This window comes from Mesoplodon bidens (genome assembly GCF_964165515.1).
Source record: "Mesoplodon bidens genome assembly, chromosome: 19".
Lineage (NCBI taxonomy): Eukaryota > Metazoa > Chordata > Mammalia > Artiodactyla > Ziphiidae > Mesoplodon > Mesoplodon bidens.
This window is the reverse complement of record NC_138179.1, coordinates 27,509,333-27,527,489: the sequence shown is the minus strand read 5'-3', so window position 1 is coordinate 27,527,489 and position 18,157 is coordinate 27,509,333.

Here is an 18,157-nt window from a genome sequence, read left to right as displayed (position 1 = left end):
AGAGAGAATTTGCCCCTTCTCTACCTTTTTGTTCTATTCAGACCCTCAGCCCATTGCATGAAGCCCACCTGCACAGGGGAGGGTGATCTTTATTCAGTCTATGGATTCAAATGCTAATCTTCTCCAGAAACACCCTCACTGACACCCAGAAATAATGTTTTACCAGCTATCTGGGCATCCCTTAGCCCAGCCCAACTGATATATAAAACTATCACAGTTCATCCCCAGGGAGGTCTGGTAAAATGGGAGTTGGAGACAAAAGATAAACGCGTGGCATCCTCTTCTCAATAGATCAGCTGACTGTGCAGTGCTCTTAGCTCTCACCACACACGTGCTCACCGAGTCAGGCTCCTGCCCGCTACCTGACGGGCATCGGCAGCACACGGCTGTTGAAAAGAGTAACTGAGGGACTTCCCTGGCGGTCCAGTGGTTAGGACTCCACGCTTTCACTGCCGAGGGCCTGGCTTCGATCCGTGGCTGGGGAACTAAGATCCCACAAGCCACGTGGCACGGCCAAAAAAAAAAAATAACTGAGATGATGTACATAGTAAGAAGGACAGTTACAGTTGTGTCTGTTTACTATGAGTGTCCTACGTGCCAGGCATGCTCTAAGTCATTTGTGTGACTTCAATCCTCACAAAGCCCGAGAGGAAGGTATTTTTAATTGTTCCTATTTTTGTATATAAATCACAGTGAAGTGCTAGGATTCAGTGAGCCTAAAGAAATGCCTAGCTCCTAGAAAAATCTCAGTAAATGTGGTGGCTGGAGCAGCTGCTCATGCAGGCTCATAAGAGCCAACTGTGCGTGTCTCTTTCCAATGCCAAGTACAGCTGGCATGTTGCCAACTCCACCACATTACTGTTGGCAGCTTGAAATCGACCACGGTGGGAGTATTTACACCACAGAAATCAGCAGACACTACAAATCAGGACTCCTTTTCCTTTTTTTTTTCCTGAAGAGCCCACTTCACCACCATGACTACTAAGATTATACTCCTATTGACCTAGAAATCATCTCAGACTTGGCCCCTACTAAAATCAATACACCCTCCCAGAGGGGACCCTCCCAGATGTCTTAAATGGAGGAAACATCTTCACTCTACTGCTAATAAAGTTCAATCAGAGAAGAGTTTTACTCCTGTGGGCTTCAACCATGGGAGCAGGAGAACACCTGAGAGGGGTCTGTGCTCAGGGACAGGTGGTTTGGGGAACCTCCAGGTACAGGTGGGAAAGCCAGGGGTAATCTGTCACCGCCAGGTAAGGGGGTGTTACGGTGCCTGCCACAGTAGTTTTCTGAATAAGGCCTTGAAAACAAAGATGCTGCCTGGTAGCCCACACCCCTGCAGGAACTGGGGAAAGTCACTTGGAAAACCTGTTCTTTTCTGTAAAGTAAGGGGATTTGATCTAGAAAGAGTTCTAGAAACCATCTAGCCCGTCACTGCCACATGCAAACACTATGTTCACAGAAAGCTCTGAAGACTGCAAATCATCGCCCAAGTGCAATTACCGTGATTTTCATGATGACACGTCTCCGTATTTTAGCATAAACCCAAGGGTGCGTTGTAAGGAATAAAGCCGACTTGATGTTTGGATGCGATGGCTCACGAGAAGAAAGAGACAGATCGTGTGCACATCTTATCAAGCAATCAAACCGTCACCAAGGACCCTGGGGTGATTGACCCTGTGCTGCTGCCCGCCCCCCTGCCGGTTTGCAGTGACTTGTTATCGTTTCCCTGGCCACACGCCCCCCCCCCCATAGATTATGAGGTTATTTGAGGACAGGGCTCAAACTGTATTCATTTCTTCATTGAACAAACATTCGTTGAAACCTATGATGTGCTTCAAAGGGGATTAAAGGGGCATGAGACAAAATTATTCTGTTAGGGGCTCACTGGGAGAGGACGACAGAGAGAAAATCGGTGGGAAGTAGCAGGAGAGAGGATGCCGTGGGGTCCTGGCTGGGCAGGTGTAGTACGAAAGTGCCATGGAAGTTGAGAAAAGGCGGGGTTAGTAGTGGGTGGCTTTGGGGGGGATGGAAGATGCACTGGGTTGGGGGGACTTGGGACTGACGGTGGCAGTGATGTGACTTTACAGGAGAGGCAGAGCCCCTGTGCTCACAGGAACTCTGATGCACTTGGAATAGTGAAGGGGACCCCCCGGGCCACAGCAGAAACGAAAGATGTGAGATTAGAGCTCTCCAAAGCTAAGACTGGGATTGACACATAGACACTATTATATATAAACTAGATACCTAATAGGGACCTGCTGTATAGCACAGGGAGCTCTACTCAATACTCTGTAATCACCTATATGGGAAAAGAATCTAAAAAAGAGGGGATCTATGTAGATGTATAACTGATTCACTTTGCTGTACACCCAAAACTAACCCAACATTGTAAATCAACTCTACTCCAATAAAATTTAAAAAAAAATAACTCTCCAAAGCCAGGCGAGCAGCACATCCAAGTAGGGCCCAGGGCACTACGGGCTGAGCTGAGTTGACGGCCAGGCCAGGCGGAGCTTAGGTCACCGCAGGGCCTGTGGCCGAGCGGGAGGGACAGATGCAGGGGCACCATGTGCTTGCCCCGACCCTCTGGCTGGACCGGCTGCCTTGAGAGGCACATGCCGTACCCTGAGGATCTGGGTGCCTCCAGAAGGACCGCTGGCAGCTGGCCGCTCGGTTGCACCACTTTGGGATGTAACCCGAGGCCCCGGCATCCCGGAGCCTGGGGCCCTGGGCAAGCCGAGCAAGCCAGACACACAGCGAACATCATTCCTCAGCCTCACATGCCCCAAACAGGATGTAGGCTCTATAGACTAGGCATCTCTGAGTGGGTGCCCAGGTAGTCCCAGCCCCTGCCAGGTGGGAGTGAGCACCCTGTCCTGAGGGCAATCAAAACATGGCGATCCGTGAGGCTGTACTGGAGGGGCTTCCTGCATCAGACCAGTGCAGAGGTTAATGGAGATGGTGCTTGCTTTGAACGCTGAAATTCTATCCTTCTGTGCAAGGGCATTCGCCACAGCTGGAGGTATTTATAGACCCAGAGTCTATTAATTCCCGCAATGGGAGTGCAGGCGAGGTTGCCAGGAGCTCAGAAAGCCTCGCTGCGTTTCCAGACGGGCCCTGCCCCACCTCGGTGCCCTGGGACCAGAGTACAGCACCTTACACAGGACATTTCATCATCTGTGCGTGGGGCCCCTCCCCCGACCACACAACAAGGACCCTTGTTCCCTACCCCTCGGGACCCCCAGCTCGGAGCGCAGGGCTTCTCGGACAGGAGGCCCAACTAAGGACTGGGAACAGAATTAAAGTGAGCCCAGCACAGGCAGCCACCCATATCTCTCCTTCCAGCCGCTCTGCTTGCTGCATGCAGCCCAGGCCCACACGTGAGAACTTTAACTCAGGAAGATGGCCCCAGAACCTGCTTCTCAGGCAGTACACCTTTGAGGCAGGACCATGCAGCTCGTGGGAAGGGGCGCAGCCCTGCGAGCTCAGCCCTTCCTTTCCCAGAAGGGGCTTCCACGGAGGCGATCAGATCTATAGAACATCTCGGCGTCCATGGCTTCTTTGGGGAAGAAGAGCTGGTCCTCTCAGCTGGCTTAACTTTGAAGCCTTGATGTGGTACATACAGGACCAGCCAAGAGCATCCCAGCCAAAGACTGTCTCCATCCAAATATTTCTTGTTTTTGACAGCTGGAGCATCTTCCTTAGGGACAGATCTCCTCTTGAGTTAGAGTTTGTTTCCTGTTGTGTTGAAGATGCCCTTTCTCATTCAGAATGAATTACAGACACAGGTGTCGACTCCACGTAGCAAATGTGATTCAGAAAAGAGAGATCATAGGTATGTTGAATATGTATATATATATTAAAAAAAATTTTTTTATTTTATTGAAGTGTAGTTGATTTACAGTGTTGTGTTAATTTCTTCTGTACAGCAAAGTGACTCAGTTATACATACATGTGCATTCTTTTTCACATTCTTTTCCATTATGCTTTGTCACAGGATATTGAATATAGTTCCCTGTGCTCTACAGTAGGACCTTGTCATTGAATATTTATATTTTGAATGATTTTATATGCATGGAGAATTTGTTAGCTAAATCAGTGGCATATATATACATATGTATATATAATATATATTTTAATGTATGAAATAATACAGTGTAATATTGTAAATAATATATATTGATATTATATATAAAACAATATATGTTTATCTACTTTTTGTAATCACAGAGACCTTTGAAGTCATGCTGGGGTGAAGTCAAGGCAGGTGAAAGCTGGGTGGCCGGCCTGGAGGCCGGGAGGGGGCTGGGGCAGAGGGCGTGGGAGGGGCTCTGGAGGCTGGTCAGGCTCTTCCCCCACTTCCCTGCAGGAGGCTTAGCACACCCTCGGAGCTCAGCAGGCAAACCAGTAGTTTTAAGAAGGCCTACAATTAGGAATCCTCTAACACATGATTTAAAACCTTTCCCAAATGTAAATTGCTCTCTTCAGGAACCACAGTCCCCAGTGTCACACCAGGGGTTGGGGTTTTAGTGCAAATCTTTGGTTCCCCCTCTGTAGAAACCCATCATGTCTCTCTAAGCAGCACCCCCTGCCTCGCCCCGCCATCCAGCCCCTCCTCCCATCTTGTCTCAGGCCCCTTTCCTCCCTGTGCCCTTTGGCCAGTTGTCCACCCTAACCCCAGCCTTCACCCAAGTGATGCTGGGCGGCCCAATGTGCCCTTCGCTCCCCAGTCCCTCCAGCCGCAGACCCCCAGCTGGCATCTAGGGCAGAGGACCGAGGCGTTGAGGCACAGACCTGTCCTCAAGAGGGCCCAGGAACCCCCGCAGCAATGAGGCCAAGTGTGTCCCAGGGCGGTGGCCAGGGCTGTCCGTCCAGCCCCCAGAAGGCCCCCCCCCAGGGACGAAGCTGTAATCGGCGGGCATCGTAACGTGCGATCAACTTCAGCCTCATCCGGGCGGGATCTGAGCCCACCCGCGAGGTTCTCCCCTCTCCTCAGTCCCCACCCCCGCATTGACCAGGGAACCGGCAGCACAGGAAGAAACTCAGGACCCGGCTGAGGACCGGGAAGGGTGAGGTCACAACGCCAGGGTTCCAAGGAATTGACACTGAGGACAGGGAGGATGGGACAGCTTGGGGATGTGTAGCTGCAGGGTGAGCACGGCCGTGGAGCTGTCAGCAGGTGTCAGAGCCCACCCCCAAATCTGTATGTACAAGTCCTAACCCCTGGTCCCTCGGGATGTGACCTTGTTTGGAAATCGGGTCTTTACAGAAGTAGTCAAGTTACAATAAGGTCATTAGGGTGGGCCCTGATCCAGTAAGACTGGTGCCCTTGTAATAGGGGAACTTGGGGCACAGAGGCAGACACAGAGGCTGAAGGCGCCCATTACAAGCCAGGAGGCGCCCGGGGAGCAGACCCTTCCCTCCCAGTGCTCGGAAGGAAACAACTCTGATGCCACCTTGATCTTGGATTCCAGCCCCCAGAACAGTGAGACAGCAAGTTTCTGCTGTCGAAGCTGCCGGGCCTGCGGCACTTTGTGACAACAGCCCTCGGAAACCAGTTCGGTGGGTGCGTGGCTCGTGCTACGGTGGTGGGACCCTGGGGCGTGGGGACCTGACTCCAGCTGTCCGGGCTGCTCGGCAGAGATGGGCTGCTTCCCGATGCTTCTCGGGGCTCCGCCTCATCTTCTCAGCCGCCTGGATTCCCACCCTAGCAGGACAAGGTGACTCCCAATCTGACAACAGACACATCCCAAAGAGACACACCCTTGAGCCCCAGACCTGGATGAATAAAGTGACTCTTTACTGCAGGTTTCCTTGATGGGGAGCCAGTGTGTGTTGTGTCCACGTTTCCTGCAATTGCTGCTGTTGAGCCTTCTCTCCGCTTCCCACAAATCTCTTCTCTTTCCTCCCAGTTATTTTTTTTAATTAATTAATTTATTTATGTTTGGCTGCGTTGGGTCTTCGTTGCTGCCCGCGGGCTTTCTCTAGTTGCGGCCATCAGGGACTACTCTTGATTGCGGTGCGCAGGCTTCTCATGGCGGTGGCTTCTCTTGTTGCGGAGCACGGGCTCTAGGTGTGTGGACTTCAGTAGTTGTGGCACGTGGGCTCAGTAGTTGTGGCGCACGGGCTTAGTTGCTCCGCGGCATGTGGGATCTTCCCGGACCAGGGCTCGAACCCGTGTCCTTTGCATTGGCAGGTGGATTCTTAACCACTGCAGCACCAGGGAAGCCCTCCTCCCAGCTTTTTCTCTAAAAAACCCCAGATGCACTGCTTCTACCCTCTTCCCCCTCCCTTCTCTGCTCAAACTCTCAACTTCCTTCCCCTATGGGGTATTGCCCCACTTTTTTGTTAGACTTTTTCTTATGTAGATCAATTTAACTTCTCTTAGCTTTTTCCTAATCTATTCTCCAGCCTCAGCCTTTGACCCATCAGAGCAACCAAGGCAGGGCCAGGAACCAGCCTGAGCAGACGAGAGGAGATCCCGCCCTCATGGTCCGGGAGCAGGTTAATATGAATATGAACCTTAATATTTATGTGACGAATAGTGCTGATAATTGGATGATTGCTGAGGTTCTTCGTGGGAAGCTGCTTGTGCTACTGCTCCCAGGACACCTATTAAGGTGTATTTTGAGTGTGAAGCCCATCCTTCCAATCAGAGACTAGGATACACAACTAAGCTTGATACAGCTGATCTAAACAATACACATACATTTATGTTAATTACTGGATATGGTATAGGTAACAGGATTCGTATCGTTAAGGCTAGTGCGAGGGCTAAGCTTGGTGCAGTAATAAATACAGATACTGACGATGTTAATGGTTGGAAAGCCTCCTTGATAAATAATTATGTATATAATAGACGTAGGGGATAAATAGGAAAATCACAAAATTTACATTTCTCTTTGTCCAGGCTTAACCTGTTTGTTCAGAGGTGCCCATAATCTCAGCCAGAACTCTGAATTCCCCAAACCACACACGTAAACCAATTTAAATGGCTACCAAATCTACTACCAACGCCAATGTTTCCTTTAAAACATATTTATTCTTTGATTTCACATGTAATGCATATTTACTCTAGGAAAAATATACAGAGAAGCGAAAAGAAAAGAAAATTCTACTACCCGGTGATCACTCTGAGCGTTTTTGTGCGTATCCTTTCAGATGTGTTTTACTGAAACATACACATGAATATCTCTCTATCTGTACGTACATGTTTACAAAGGTGTACTACTGAAGTGTTTATGAAGGCGGCTCGAAGGGCGTGCTACTTTGTCAGCCCCTCCTCCATCGTCTCCCTGTCGAGAGGTTGTTGACACCATCACTCTCAGTGGCTGCTTTGGTCACCGTGGAGGCATCTCAGACAAGTCATCCTCTGGGTGAGGAGGAGGGTGTGGGAGGGGAGGACAGGAGGGGGAATCGGGGTCGGTGGCATTGCCGCAGTCCCGTACACAGGTGCTCAGGAAAGGACTGTTGACAGATTAAAACATCAGAGAGGGCTTCCCTCGTGGCGCAGTGGTGGAGAGTCCGCCTGCTGATGCAGGGGACACGGGTTCGTGCCCTGATCCGGGAAGATCCCACGTGCCGCGAAGCGGCTGGATCCGTGAGCCATGGCTGCTGAGCCTGCGTGTCCAGAGCCTGTGCTCTGCAACGGGAGAGGCCACAGCAGAGAGAAGCCCGCGTAACGCAAAAAAAAAAAAAACAAACAAACAAACATCAGAGAAAGACTTTTCAAAGAGAACTCTGTGAACTCAGGCTTGTAGGGTCATCTCAGTTTCAAGGTTAAAAGTGCTACATGCAACCACCAGCTGCCAGAACTCGCTAATGAGAGCCTCCACACACCCCAGGGGTCCCTTGAGGGGTGTTGGGGTGAAAGCGTCAGGCTTGTTTTATGGACACAGGATATTCAGTAAATCTGGACAGACTTGAGGAACCACCCACATTTGAGGGAACTTTTTAAACCAAACTTTCTGGGATTTTTGCATCACCACACAAAAATTTCCCATGATTTAGACAACCGAGAGGGAAAACAATACTGTTTTTCATGAAAAGTTGAATCTCTTGGCTCAGGGAGCAGGGGCCAGGGAACCATCATAAACGGAGCAGAATCATGCAGATGTGCCCACCTGCCTTTGCCAAGGTCAGATGCAAGACCACCCAAAGTGCTGCCTGGCACAGTGTCCGTGTGATGGCCAGCCGTGGTGGAGGCCAGGAGCGGGATGGCAGAGGCACTGTGTATCTTAATCAATGCCCCGGTGGCTGAAAATGAATGCTGAGACATCTGGCGTTTTTAATAAACATTCCAGGCCGTCCCGGGGCTCCTGGCCAGCCTGGGTGGATTTCAGAGGAAAGAAATAATTATCTTCTGGGATGCCCCCATTTCCAAAGATGGACCCTTGGTATCGTGTGTTCTTTGATGATTGGATAAGAAAGACACTCCAGTTGGGCAGCTCCCTCCTCCCCCGTTACCCTGAAGTCATCTCTGGTTGGCCACTAACCTCCCAGAGATGGGGTGGGGTGCAGAGACCCCCTCCCCTGCCCTGCCCCTCTCAGCGGGTTTGTTCACACCCTCCCTGTCCTAAGAAGCCCAGGCCTGCTTCAACTGCACAACTTGGGGTGGGGGCTTATAAGGTCAACCCCTCCTTAGTTTGTACAGGAAAAACCTGGTACCTTTAGTGAGCTGGTATTAAGAACTACATCCCCAAACGCCGTTCCCGCCTCCCACGTTAGAGTAGATCCCATTTGCCTATTCAGGGTTCAGCCCTCGCCTTCCCAGCTGCTTCAAACTCCAGGCGTGCACGTTTCCACCTAGATTTTCAGTTCCCTGACCTCCACGGTTATGAACATTTTTGATCAAGGCCACCTCTGTAATAACAGGTTTAGTTCCACCTTTAGGTGGCATAAGAGATCCGGCTGGGGGTGGGACGTACTTGAGGTGAGGCCTGGCACTAGCTGGGCCTCACCTGTCCCAATGCCCACACGTTTGCCAAGCACACGCCCTGCTTGGCTTCTCTTAAAGGGTGATTGCCCAGAAGTGGGCCGTCTGGTCCCTGCTTATGTGCCCGATAGCTTATTGGTTCTCCCTCTTTGAACAGGGTGACTTGTGAGAGAAAGTCATTCATCTTTAAGTCGAAAGGCCCTGATTTGTAAAAATTTTAAACACTGTGGTAAAATACACATACATAAAATTTACCATCTTAACCACGTGTAAGTGCACAGCTCAGGGGCATTAAGTACATTCACACTGTTGTGCAACAATTCCCACCATCATCTCCAGAACTTTCTCACCTTCCCCATTTGAAACTCTGTCCCCATGAAACACTAACTCCTCAGGCCCCCCTCCCCCAGCCCCTGGCAGTCACCATTCTACCTTCTGTCTCTACGGATCTGACTACTTTAGGGACCTCACATAAGTGGAATCATACAGTATTTACCCTTTTGTGATGGGTTTATTTCATTCAGCATAATATTTTCAAGTTTCGTCCGTGTGGTAACAGGTGTCGTCATCTCCTTCCTTTCTAAGGCTGAATGATATTCCATTGCATGTGTATCTACCACATTTTGTTTATCCATCATCTGTGGATGGACACTTCAGTTGCTTCTGGGACTTCCCTGGGTTAGGACTCGGTGCTTTCACTGCCGTGGCCCGGGTTCAATCCCTGGTCCGGGAACTAAGATCCCGCAAGCTGCGTGGCATGGCCAAAAAAGAAAAAAACTACTTCCACCTTCTGGCTATTGTGAATGATGCTGCTATGAACATGGGTGTGCAAACATGGCTTAGGTTTTTTAAAAAATTGAACACTTGGGCTTCCCTGGTGGTGCAGTGGTTGAGCGTCCACCTGCCGATGCAGGGGACACGGGTTTGTGCCCCAGTCTGGGAGGATCCCGCGTGCTGCGGAGCGGCTGGGCCCGTGAGCCATGGCCTCAGAGCCTGTGCGTCCGGAGCCTGTGCTCCGCAACGGGAGAGGCCACAACAGTGAGCGGCCCGCGTACCGCAAAAACAAACAAACAAAAAATTGAACACTTTTACTTGGAGATCATTGTAGATTCACATGCAGTGGTAAGAAATAATACAGGTGTGTATGTGTGTGTATGTGTGTATGTACTTAATTCTGTGTAATTTTATCACTTGTGGAGGTTCATACATCCACCACCAAAATCAAGGTACAGGTCTGTTCCATCATCCCAAGGATCCCTGTGTTGACAAGGCCCTAATGTGCAGCCCTAGATTTTATGTTCCATTTCTAAAGGGTAAGAAGAAATCACATAACTCAGCCCTCACCTGGAGATGCCCTGGCTGACATCACAGGGCAGTGATGAGAAGCCTGGGTCTAGGTGACAGTTCCTCATCTGAAGTTTACGCCTCAGCCTCCAAGGTGGAGAAAGGGCCAGTGATGGGGGTGGTGACCCCTGGTGCCCAAACACTCTCATTTCACACCCCTTGTCCTGGAATTAAATCCCAGGAAGTGATCTTGCAAATAAAATGCTGCCACTAGAACAGTGCTGTCCAGTAGGAATAAAATGCAGGCCACCTGTGTAATTTAAAAATTTAAAGTAATCACATCCAAAGTAAAAAGACACACAGGAACTTAATTATAACAGTACAGTGTATTTAATCCAATATATGCAAAATATGCTCATTTCAACATGGAAGCAACATACATATTTTCAGTGAGGTCTTCTACACCCTTTCTGCATACGAAGTCCTTGACCTCTGGTGTGTATTTTGCACTAACAGCATCTCAACTTGGATTAGCCACATTGCAAGGGCTCAGTGGCCATTTCAGTGTGAGTCTAAAGCAAACCCTGCAGGCAAACCCTGTAATGGCCTGTTGTCTGAGGAGCTGGCTAATTCCACCCGTCGGAGCGCCCACCTTGCTTGGCACTCAGGAGAGCCATGCCTTGGGCCAGCTGGTGGCGGGCGATACACCAGCCTCGCTCTTAGAGTTCTGTGACCTGGGAACCTGTCGTTGGTCGGCAGCCCGCCCATTAAGTGACTCCCACAGAACTTGTCCGGAGGGCCAGGGAAGAAGCGCTTGGCCGGGGATGCACGAGGACACCTTCGGACAAGGTGGAAGCAGAGCCCGTGGCGGCAGCCGCTTTTAAAGGGCCTGATGTGGAATTCCAGGCTGTTGGAAAGGAGTGGAATTCTGGAAGCTGGTCTCGTTGCCTGGACCCAAGGGGCTGGGAATTCCACGCTAGTCATCTGGGCTGACTCTTGGGCCTCCAGCACTAGGGCCAGCCGGTCCATCTCCCCAGACCCTTCTGTCCCCGCATTCCTCCCAGGACTTGGCTGTGCCACCCACGGGCAGCCACCTCAGGAGATGGCTGGGATTCCAGTAGCCCACGGGCCTCCTGTGTCAGCTAAAAGCGCCCTGGAAATGGGTGTCTGGATAAAAAGTCCTCTGTGTGCCGTAGGCGGGGACAATGTCTACCACGGCCTACACTTTCATTATGGGGACATTTCTCGCTCTGCTTCAGGCTCCTGAGAGAAGTGCAGATTTTCTGCAGAATGTGTGGCTTAGTGGGCTTGCACGTTGACTGCTTTCCTTGGAGAGGCTGCTACTCAGAGCCTGACCCCCGCTCCCCGCCCTCCTTCCCGGCAAGTCCTAGCAGGTGCAGAGCGTGATTTGAGCTGGTGGAAGGAGAGGTGTGTAGAGATGGGGGTCTGGATACTTTGCATATCCTGGATGAAATATATTATTATGGTTCAGTTCACTTTTTATTTATTTATTTTTTGGCCACGCGGCATGCAGGATCTTAGTTCCCCGACCAGGAATCGAACCTGTGCCCCCTGCAGTGGAAGCGTGGAGTCCTAACCACTGGACCACCAGGGAAGTCCCCATTTCACTTTTTCAATGTGGCTACTTGAAAGTTTAAAACACAGCTGTGGCTGTGGAGCAGTGCCTCCCCGTTGGGTGCTAGGAGTTATGACACACTGGACCAGGGGTCATGATGTCTGAGTTCCAGCATCATCTACGGGCACTCACGAACCGGAAGACCTTAAGCAAATCCCTTCTCTGGGCCTCAGTTTCCTCATCTGTAAAATAAGAGAGTTGAATTAGATAACATGTGAGCTACCTACCACTTTCCACTTCTCTGCTACCTGAATAATGTGGGTAAACCGGAAAGCGGTGCTGGTTTGCACAGCCCGTCTCTGTTCCTGCGGAAGGTCAGGGCTTATGTTCACCTTTCAGATCAAAGATTAAACAGCAGAGTGTTGGTAAAGGGTGGACGGGGCATCTCGGGCACTTTTATTTATTCATTAGCCAACGCTAGCTGAATTCCCCGAGGTCTGTTCTCTTTTTGGAAACCTGACCTTCTGAGTCTCATCACAAACCCACCCAGAAGACGCAATGGGCCTGAGAAACGCCACTGACAGCCAGCTCGCAGACGCGGGGCGCTGCTTCTCAGAAATCCATTTCGGGGCACGGAAGCAAAGGCATTAACTGTCTCTCCCAGGAATACTTCTCCAGGAATCTTTTACGAGCTGGAGGGCAGTGGCTGCCTCTGTGCTCTTGCTTATGCGTGCAAACGTTGAAAAAAATATTTAAGATGAGCAGAGAGAAGAGACAGAAGAAGCCTGCGTCTCTCTCTCTCCGTTTTGCCGTTCTCCCTGCCGAGCCCTTTTCCACCCGCTGGTCAGCACCTCCTCTCTTGCTTGTTGCTTCCTTGTCTGACACACCTTGACCTGTTTCCTTCTTCTCGGGAGCAGAGTCTAGTCTGGTGTTCGCTGTTCCCGGGTTCTGGCCCCCTCCTCCCCTCCTGCAAAATCAGCCCAGCCTGGCCCACGGGGTCCCCTCTGCTGGGAAGGCCTTTCCCTCCAGCTTCGGACCCTGTAATCCTCCTACCTGTCTTTGTGTTCTCAGCTTTCATGGCCTGGGATTCCCCCACAATAGCTACCCTTTACTGTGGGCTTCCTCTGTGCCTGCTTTTTCTTACTTCATCCTCCAGAAAACCATGCCCGGTGGGACTGTCCCCCCGGGGAGGGCAGGTGAGGGAGTTTGAACAGAGCCAGTCTGCCCTGGAACCCACACGAATGACCCCCGCACTGACTCCTTCCCCGTCAGGCCTGATTTCTCTCTCCTCTGCATTCCCGAAGTCCAGTTTGCCTTTTCCTATCACAGCACCCATATGAGTCGGCTCGCAGACCAAGGGGGTTGAAACCACGGAAATATATTTCCACCCAGTTCTGGAGGCTGGAGGTCCCAGATCAAGGTGCCGCAGGGTTGGTTTTCTCTGAGGCCTCTCTCCTTGGTGTGTAGACGGCCGTCTTCTCTGTGTCCTCTGTACACGTCCCTCTGTACACATCTGTGTCCTGATCTCTTGTTAGAAGAACAGCAGTCATATTGGATGAGGGCTCATCCTCATGAGCTCATTTTAACTTAATTACCTCTTTAAAGGCTTCATCTCCAAATGCATCACTTTCATAGGTGGCAGGGGTGAGGATTTCAACATATGAATTTTGGGGGACACAGCTCAGCCTGCAGCAGCAGGGATTGGGGTCAACTCTCGACCGTAGTGATTTAGGTGACATGGAGACTGATTCAGCCCTGTGTCCTTCCCGTGCTAAATCCCGCTCAGCACTTGTGAGAAGACACTTACACTCTTGAGCAAGTCTGGACCTTGAGAGCCGCGACAGCCCGAGGGTCACTGTGTGTGGCGGGAGGATGAGTGACGTCAGTTTTTTTTGTTTGTTTGTTTGTTTTGTGGTACGCGGGCCTCTCACTGCTGTGGCCTCTCCCGTTGCGGAGCACAGACTCCGGACGCGCAGGCTCAGAGGCCATGGCTCACGGGCCCAGCCGCTCCGCGGCATGTGGGATTTTCCCAGACCAGGGCACGAACCCGTGTCCCCTGCATCGGCAGGCGGACTGTCAACCACTGCGCCACCAGGGAAGCCCGTCAGTTTGCTTTTACCTGAATGTTTTGTGTGTGTCATTAAACAGATGGCCGCAGTCCCCTGTTCTGCCTCCAGCTAGAAAGGGATCTCAGAAGGCCCGGGGATCCAGTGGGCTTTGAGGGAGGTTCCGGGGCTAGGGAGAGTGGTCCAGGCAGAGGGGACAGCATGCATGCAGGTCTCAGAAGTAAAGGGGACGCGGTGGGTTTGCAGGCTGCTATGATGCCTGGGATGTGCTTGTGTGTAAGCACAGGGCAGTGAGGGGCTGCAGAGTGACAGCTGACATCCCCAGGTGTAGCTGGGGCTTAGCTTGGGGATGTTATGGAGTTTGACCCTAGGAGCTGGTTTTTTTTGGCTTCTCATTGATCAGAAGATCCAATTAGAGGCTGAGGTGAGGAGGTGGGCCATGAATGGGCACAGGGCGGTGCTGAGAAAGCGCGAATGACCTCAGGGTAGACCCGGCCCCTTGCTCAGGTTTGTGGAGTGGAGTTTCTGCGAAGGGGCTTCTTTGGTCTTGATTGTTGCCTTTTTAAGTAAGAAAGATGCAGCACATCCTGCTGAACTGCCCCAGGGCTCCCTGTCTTGGTAAATGTCACCACACAGAGGCCCCCAGGGCTGTGGCCGGCAGGACCATCCAGAATACGATGCTGGAGGATTCAGTGATTCCCAGGGCTCAGTCACCCATGACCAGCTCCACCCACCAAAGGCAGCAGAGGCTACTCAGGTCATCAGTCGAAAACCATGTCTGTGTCTGTCCAGAGAAGTACCTTCCACAGAGGCAGCCACAGCCACCAGGGTCTATAATGTAGCTGGGAGGCCAGATACATTCAGGGCAGAAAAACTCAGCAGCGAAGTGCAAACAGCCACTTGGGACTTCTAATTAAAGAAGGCAGAAAATGCCATCAATCACAGAAGAGGGGTTGGGAAGAAAGGCAGATGAACAGAAGGATAAGGAAAATGAGAGAGGAGTTGATTGCAACCACATTTTGGAAGATAGAAGCATATGGACACACAGTCAGTAATTTAGCAGACATGGGAAGCTCGTTGCTAACCTTGGGTGAGAGAGGTGAAGCCCAGTGTCCACCCTGGAACCCTCCAAAGCCTCAGGAACGGCAGCCCCACATGCCTTTAGAAGTGACGTCAAAAGAGTGTATTCCTTGGAAAGCTGTTTAAGAAGAAGTATGATACTCCTTCCCCTGCCCCCATCCCTTTCCTCCTCTGCTCTGCACAGCAGGTGACTGCCTGGCCCACAGCCTGATAGAAAACCAGACATTCTTCATTTTGGAGATGTTTCTGGACCCGAGGACACTGAACACAATGACCCAAAACTCAAATGGCCGTTTTGGAATACTTCCTGCAGGCAGTGAGCTGGGTCTCGCAGGAGCTGGTAGCCCTGAATTGATGAGGAGAAAGGAGCTTTTATGATGGGAGGGATGAGTCATGGCAAAGCACAGAGGCCAGGAAGGGCCAGTGTGGAGGAGATGGGCTCGACCAGAGCAAAGGGGGATGGTACAGGGTGGACAGGAATGGAAAGGGTGAAGCGGGCCCCCAGGGCTGTGATGATACCAAATTGGGGGCTCTTATTTGGGAAGAAAGATCCTTGCTGGCTTCATAAGCAAGACATGGGATGATGGACCCGGGATTTCAGGAAGACTTTTCTGCAGCTGAAGGTCTAGGTTGGGGTCTGGGGAAGCTGGTGGCAGAGAACCCAAGATGCCTTTGACTGTAACCGAGGCGTAGAGGGTGCAGGCTAAGACAGGGGTGGGATGGAAGTGAGAAAAACCCTACAAACCCAAAAGGCAAAGGCTTGTCTATTCCCGTGACTCTGCTCACTGGCTCTCCTAGGACACTGCCACTCTTCATAAATGCAAAGAATTTTGGCAGGTAAGAACACTAGATTTATGAAAGCAAAGTCCCAGCTCTTTGAATTATTTGAAGGAATCCCAGCCAAAAAAAAAAAAAAAAAAAGAACTTGTCTTTAGACAGAAAAAAATATTCTCCTAGATTTTAAAAATCTGTTAGCAACCTTTGTCCACCCACAGAGCACTGGATGTACTGTCCACCCAGGGGAAGCATCCAGAAAGGCAGTGAAGTCATGCTCACTGGTCATCAGGCCTGAAGCCTCCCCCAGGTGCTCCTTCCCACCCTTCCTTCCTTCTGGGCCCACCTCTCTCCTCCCTACCGCTGACCCTGTGCATCTCTGCTCTAGTAAGGTAAGCGTGATGCACCTCGCAGGTAGTAGGTGCCCAGTCAAGCCAGCTGTTATGTTTGATCATTACAACAAAACCTCATTGACCCTCCCGACACCTCTGATGGACCAGCCTCTGAATTGCAAGGGAAATGGGACTCAGAGTTGCCGGACGTCACAGGGCTGTTTACACAAGCACAGTGGGTGGGCAAAGACTGCTATTGACCAATTTTTGGTCATCCCTCCTCTTTATTTATTTATTTTAAGAATTTATTTATTTTATTTATTTTTGGCCGCTTTGGTCTTCATTGCTGCGCGCGGGCTTTCTCTAGTTGTGGCGCGCGGGGGCTACTCTTCGTTGCAGTGCACGGGCTTCTCATTGCGGTGGCTTCTCTTGTTGTGGAGCACCGGCTCTAGGCGCACGGGCTTCAGGAGTTGTGGCACTCGGGCTCAGTAGTTGTGGCTCGCGGGCTTAGTTGCTCTGCGGCATGTGGGATCTCCCTGACCAGGGCTTGAACCCATGTCCCCTGCATTGGCAGGCAGATTCTTAACCACTGCGCCACCAGGGAAGTCCTCCTTCTTTATTTAAATTCCAAGACATGGCCAGTCTTGTAGCAGAGAGGCTTCTTTTGTCCGAGTCTACAGGACCATCGTCCTCTATAGTAACACTGGAAGCTTCCTTTGTTTGCACTGTTTTCAGTCTAGAAGTGGATCTGTCACTTTTTTTTTCTTCTACTGACTTTTTTGTGTGTGTGTGTAAAATATACACGATGTAAAATTTACCATCTTAACCATTTTTAATGTACGGTTCAGTGACATTAAGTACATTCACGCTGTTGTGCAACCTTCGTCAGGCATTTTAGGCCTGATCTCATGCCCACATTCTTCATAAGCAGCCTGCTCTGTCTGCCCGGATGAAGAACCCTCTTCTAGCTGCAGTCTTGAACTTGGTAGAGACTTAGAAACCATGTTTCAACCTCCAGCCAGATGTAACCTTCTCTGCAGCTTCCTGACATCTGGTCTCAAGACCTCTGCTCAAACGCGCCCCCGATGGGAAGTTCATCACTTAGGAAGCCAGACCATTTCCCTCCTAGGCCACTCCTGTGCCCCCGAGCCCCGCTGACCTCTCTGTACTGTTGCCCACTGACCCCCGCTCAGCCCACCTGAACACATTCCAAAGGCTCTTCCTGGTTCCACAGGAGAGTTCGTCAAATATCTGAAAAGTCATGCAGTAGCAGAAACCCCAAAGGCTCTGTAGTCAGATCTGAGTTCCAATCTAAAATCTATTAATGGGCCCCAGGGCAAATCAGTTCTGTTCTCTGAGCCTCAATTTTCCCTTCTGTAAAGTGGGGTTCCTACCCTCAAGTTGTTATAGGCTAAGAAATAATGCACAGAAAGCATCCAACATCATTCACGAAACATGAGAGGCTCTGGACATCATTTTTGTTTAAAGACAGAAAAGACCTCTCTGCGGGCACATCCCCAGGGCCCCTTCCTTTCCCTCACCTGACAAAATGTCTATTTATCTACAACTAGTCTTTTCCACTATCACTAGCTTTACCTCCAGTTGAGACTCCATGGTTATCCATCTGTATTTCAAAAATAGTTCTGCACTTGGGCCCAACTAAATGATTCCTAGAGTCAGTAAATTGGAGGCAATAATCATCTGCCCATCAAATGTTGATAACACTGTGTTTTTGCACGGAATTAGAGGCTCTGGGTATTGTTTATGTAACTGTCTATGATTATTTGTGTAACAGCTTAGGATTATGTAACAGCTTATGAGCCTGAGATGGAATTCAGATGTGTCTGCAGAAGAGGGATGGGGTGGACCCTGGACTGTGTGTATTCACAAGAGTCTGAGGGCATCCTGGGAGGAACCAAGTATGATAAGGGGTGAGTCTGTGTGGGTGTCACTCAAAGCCATTCCCATTACAGTACAGTATATACAGTGCAGTATATGGACATAATTCTGGGTTCAAGGAAAAGAGAGGATCTGAAAGTTTAAAAAAAAAAGAGATGTTCTTTTAAAAATGCTGATAGAAGGAAGGAAATAATAGAGCTCAGAG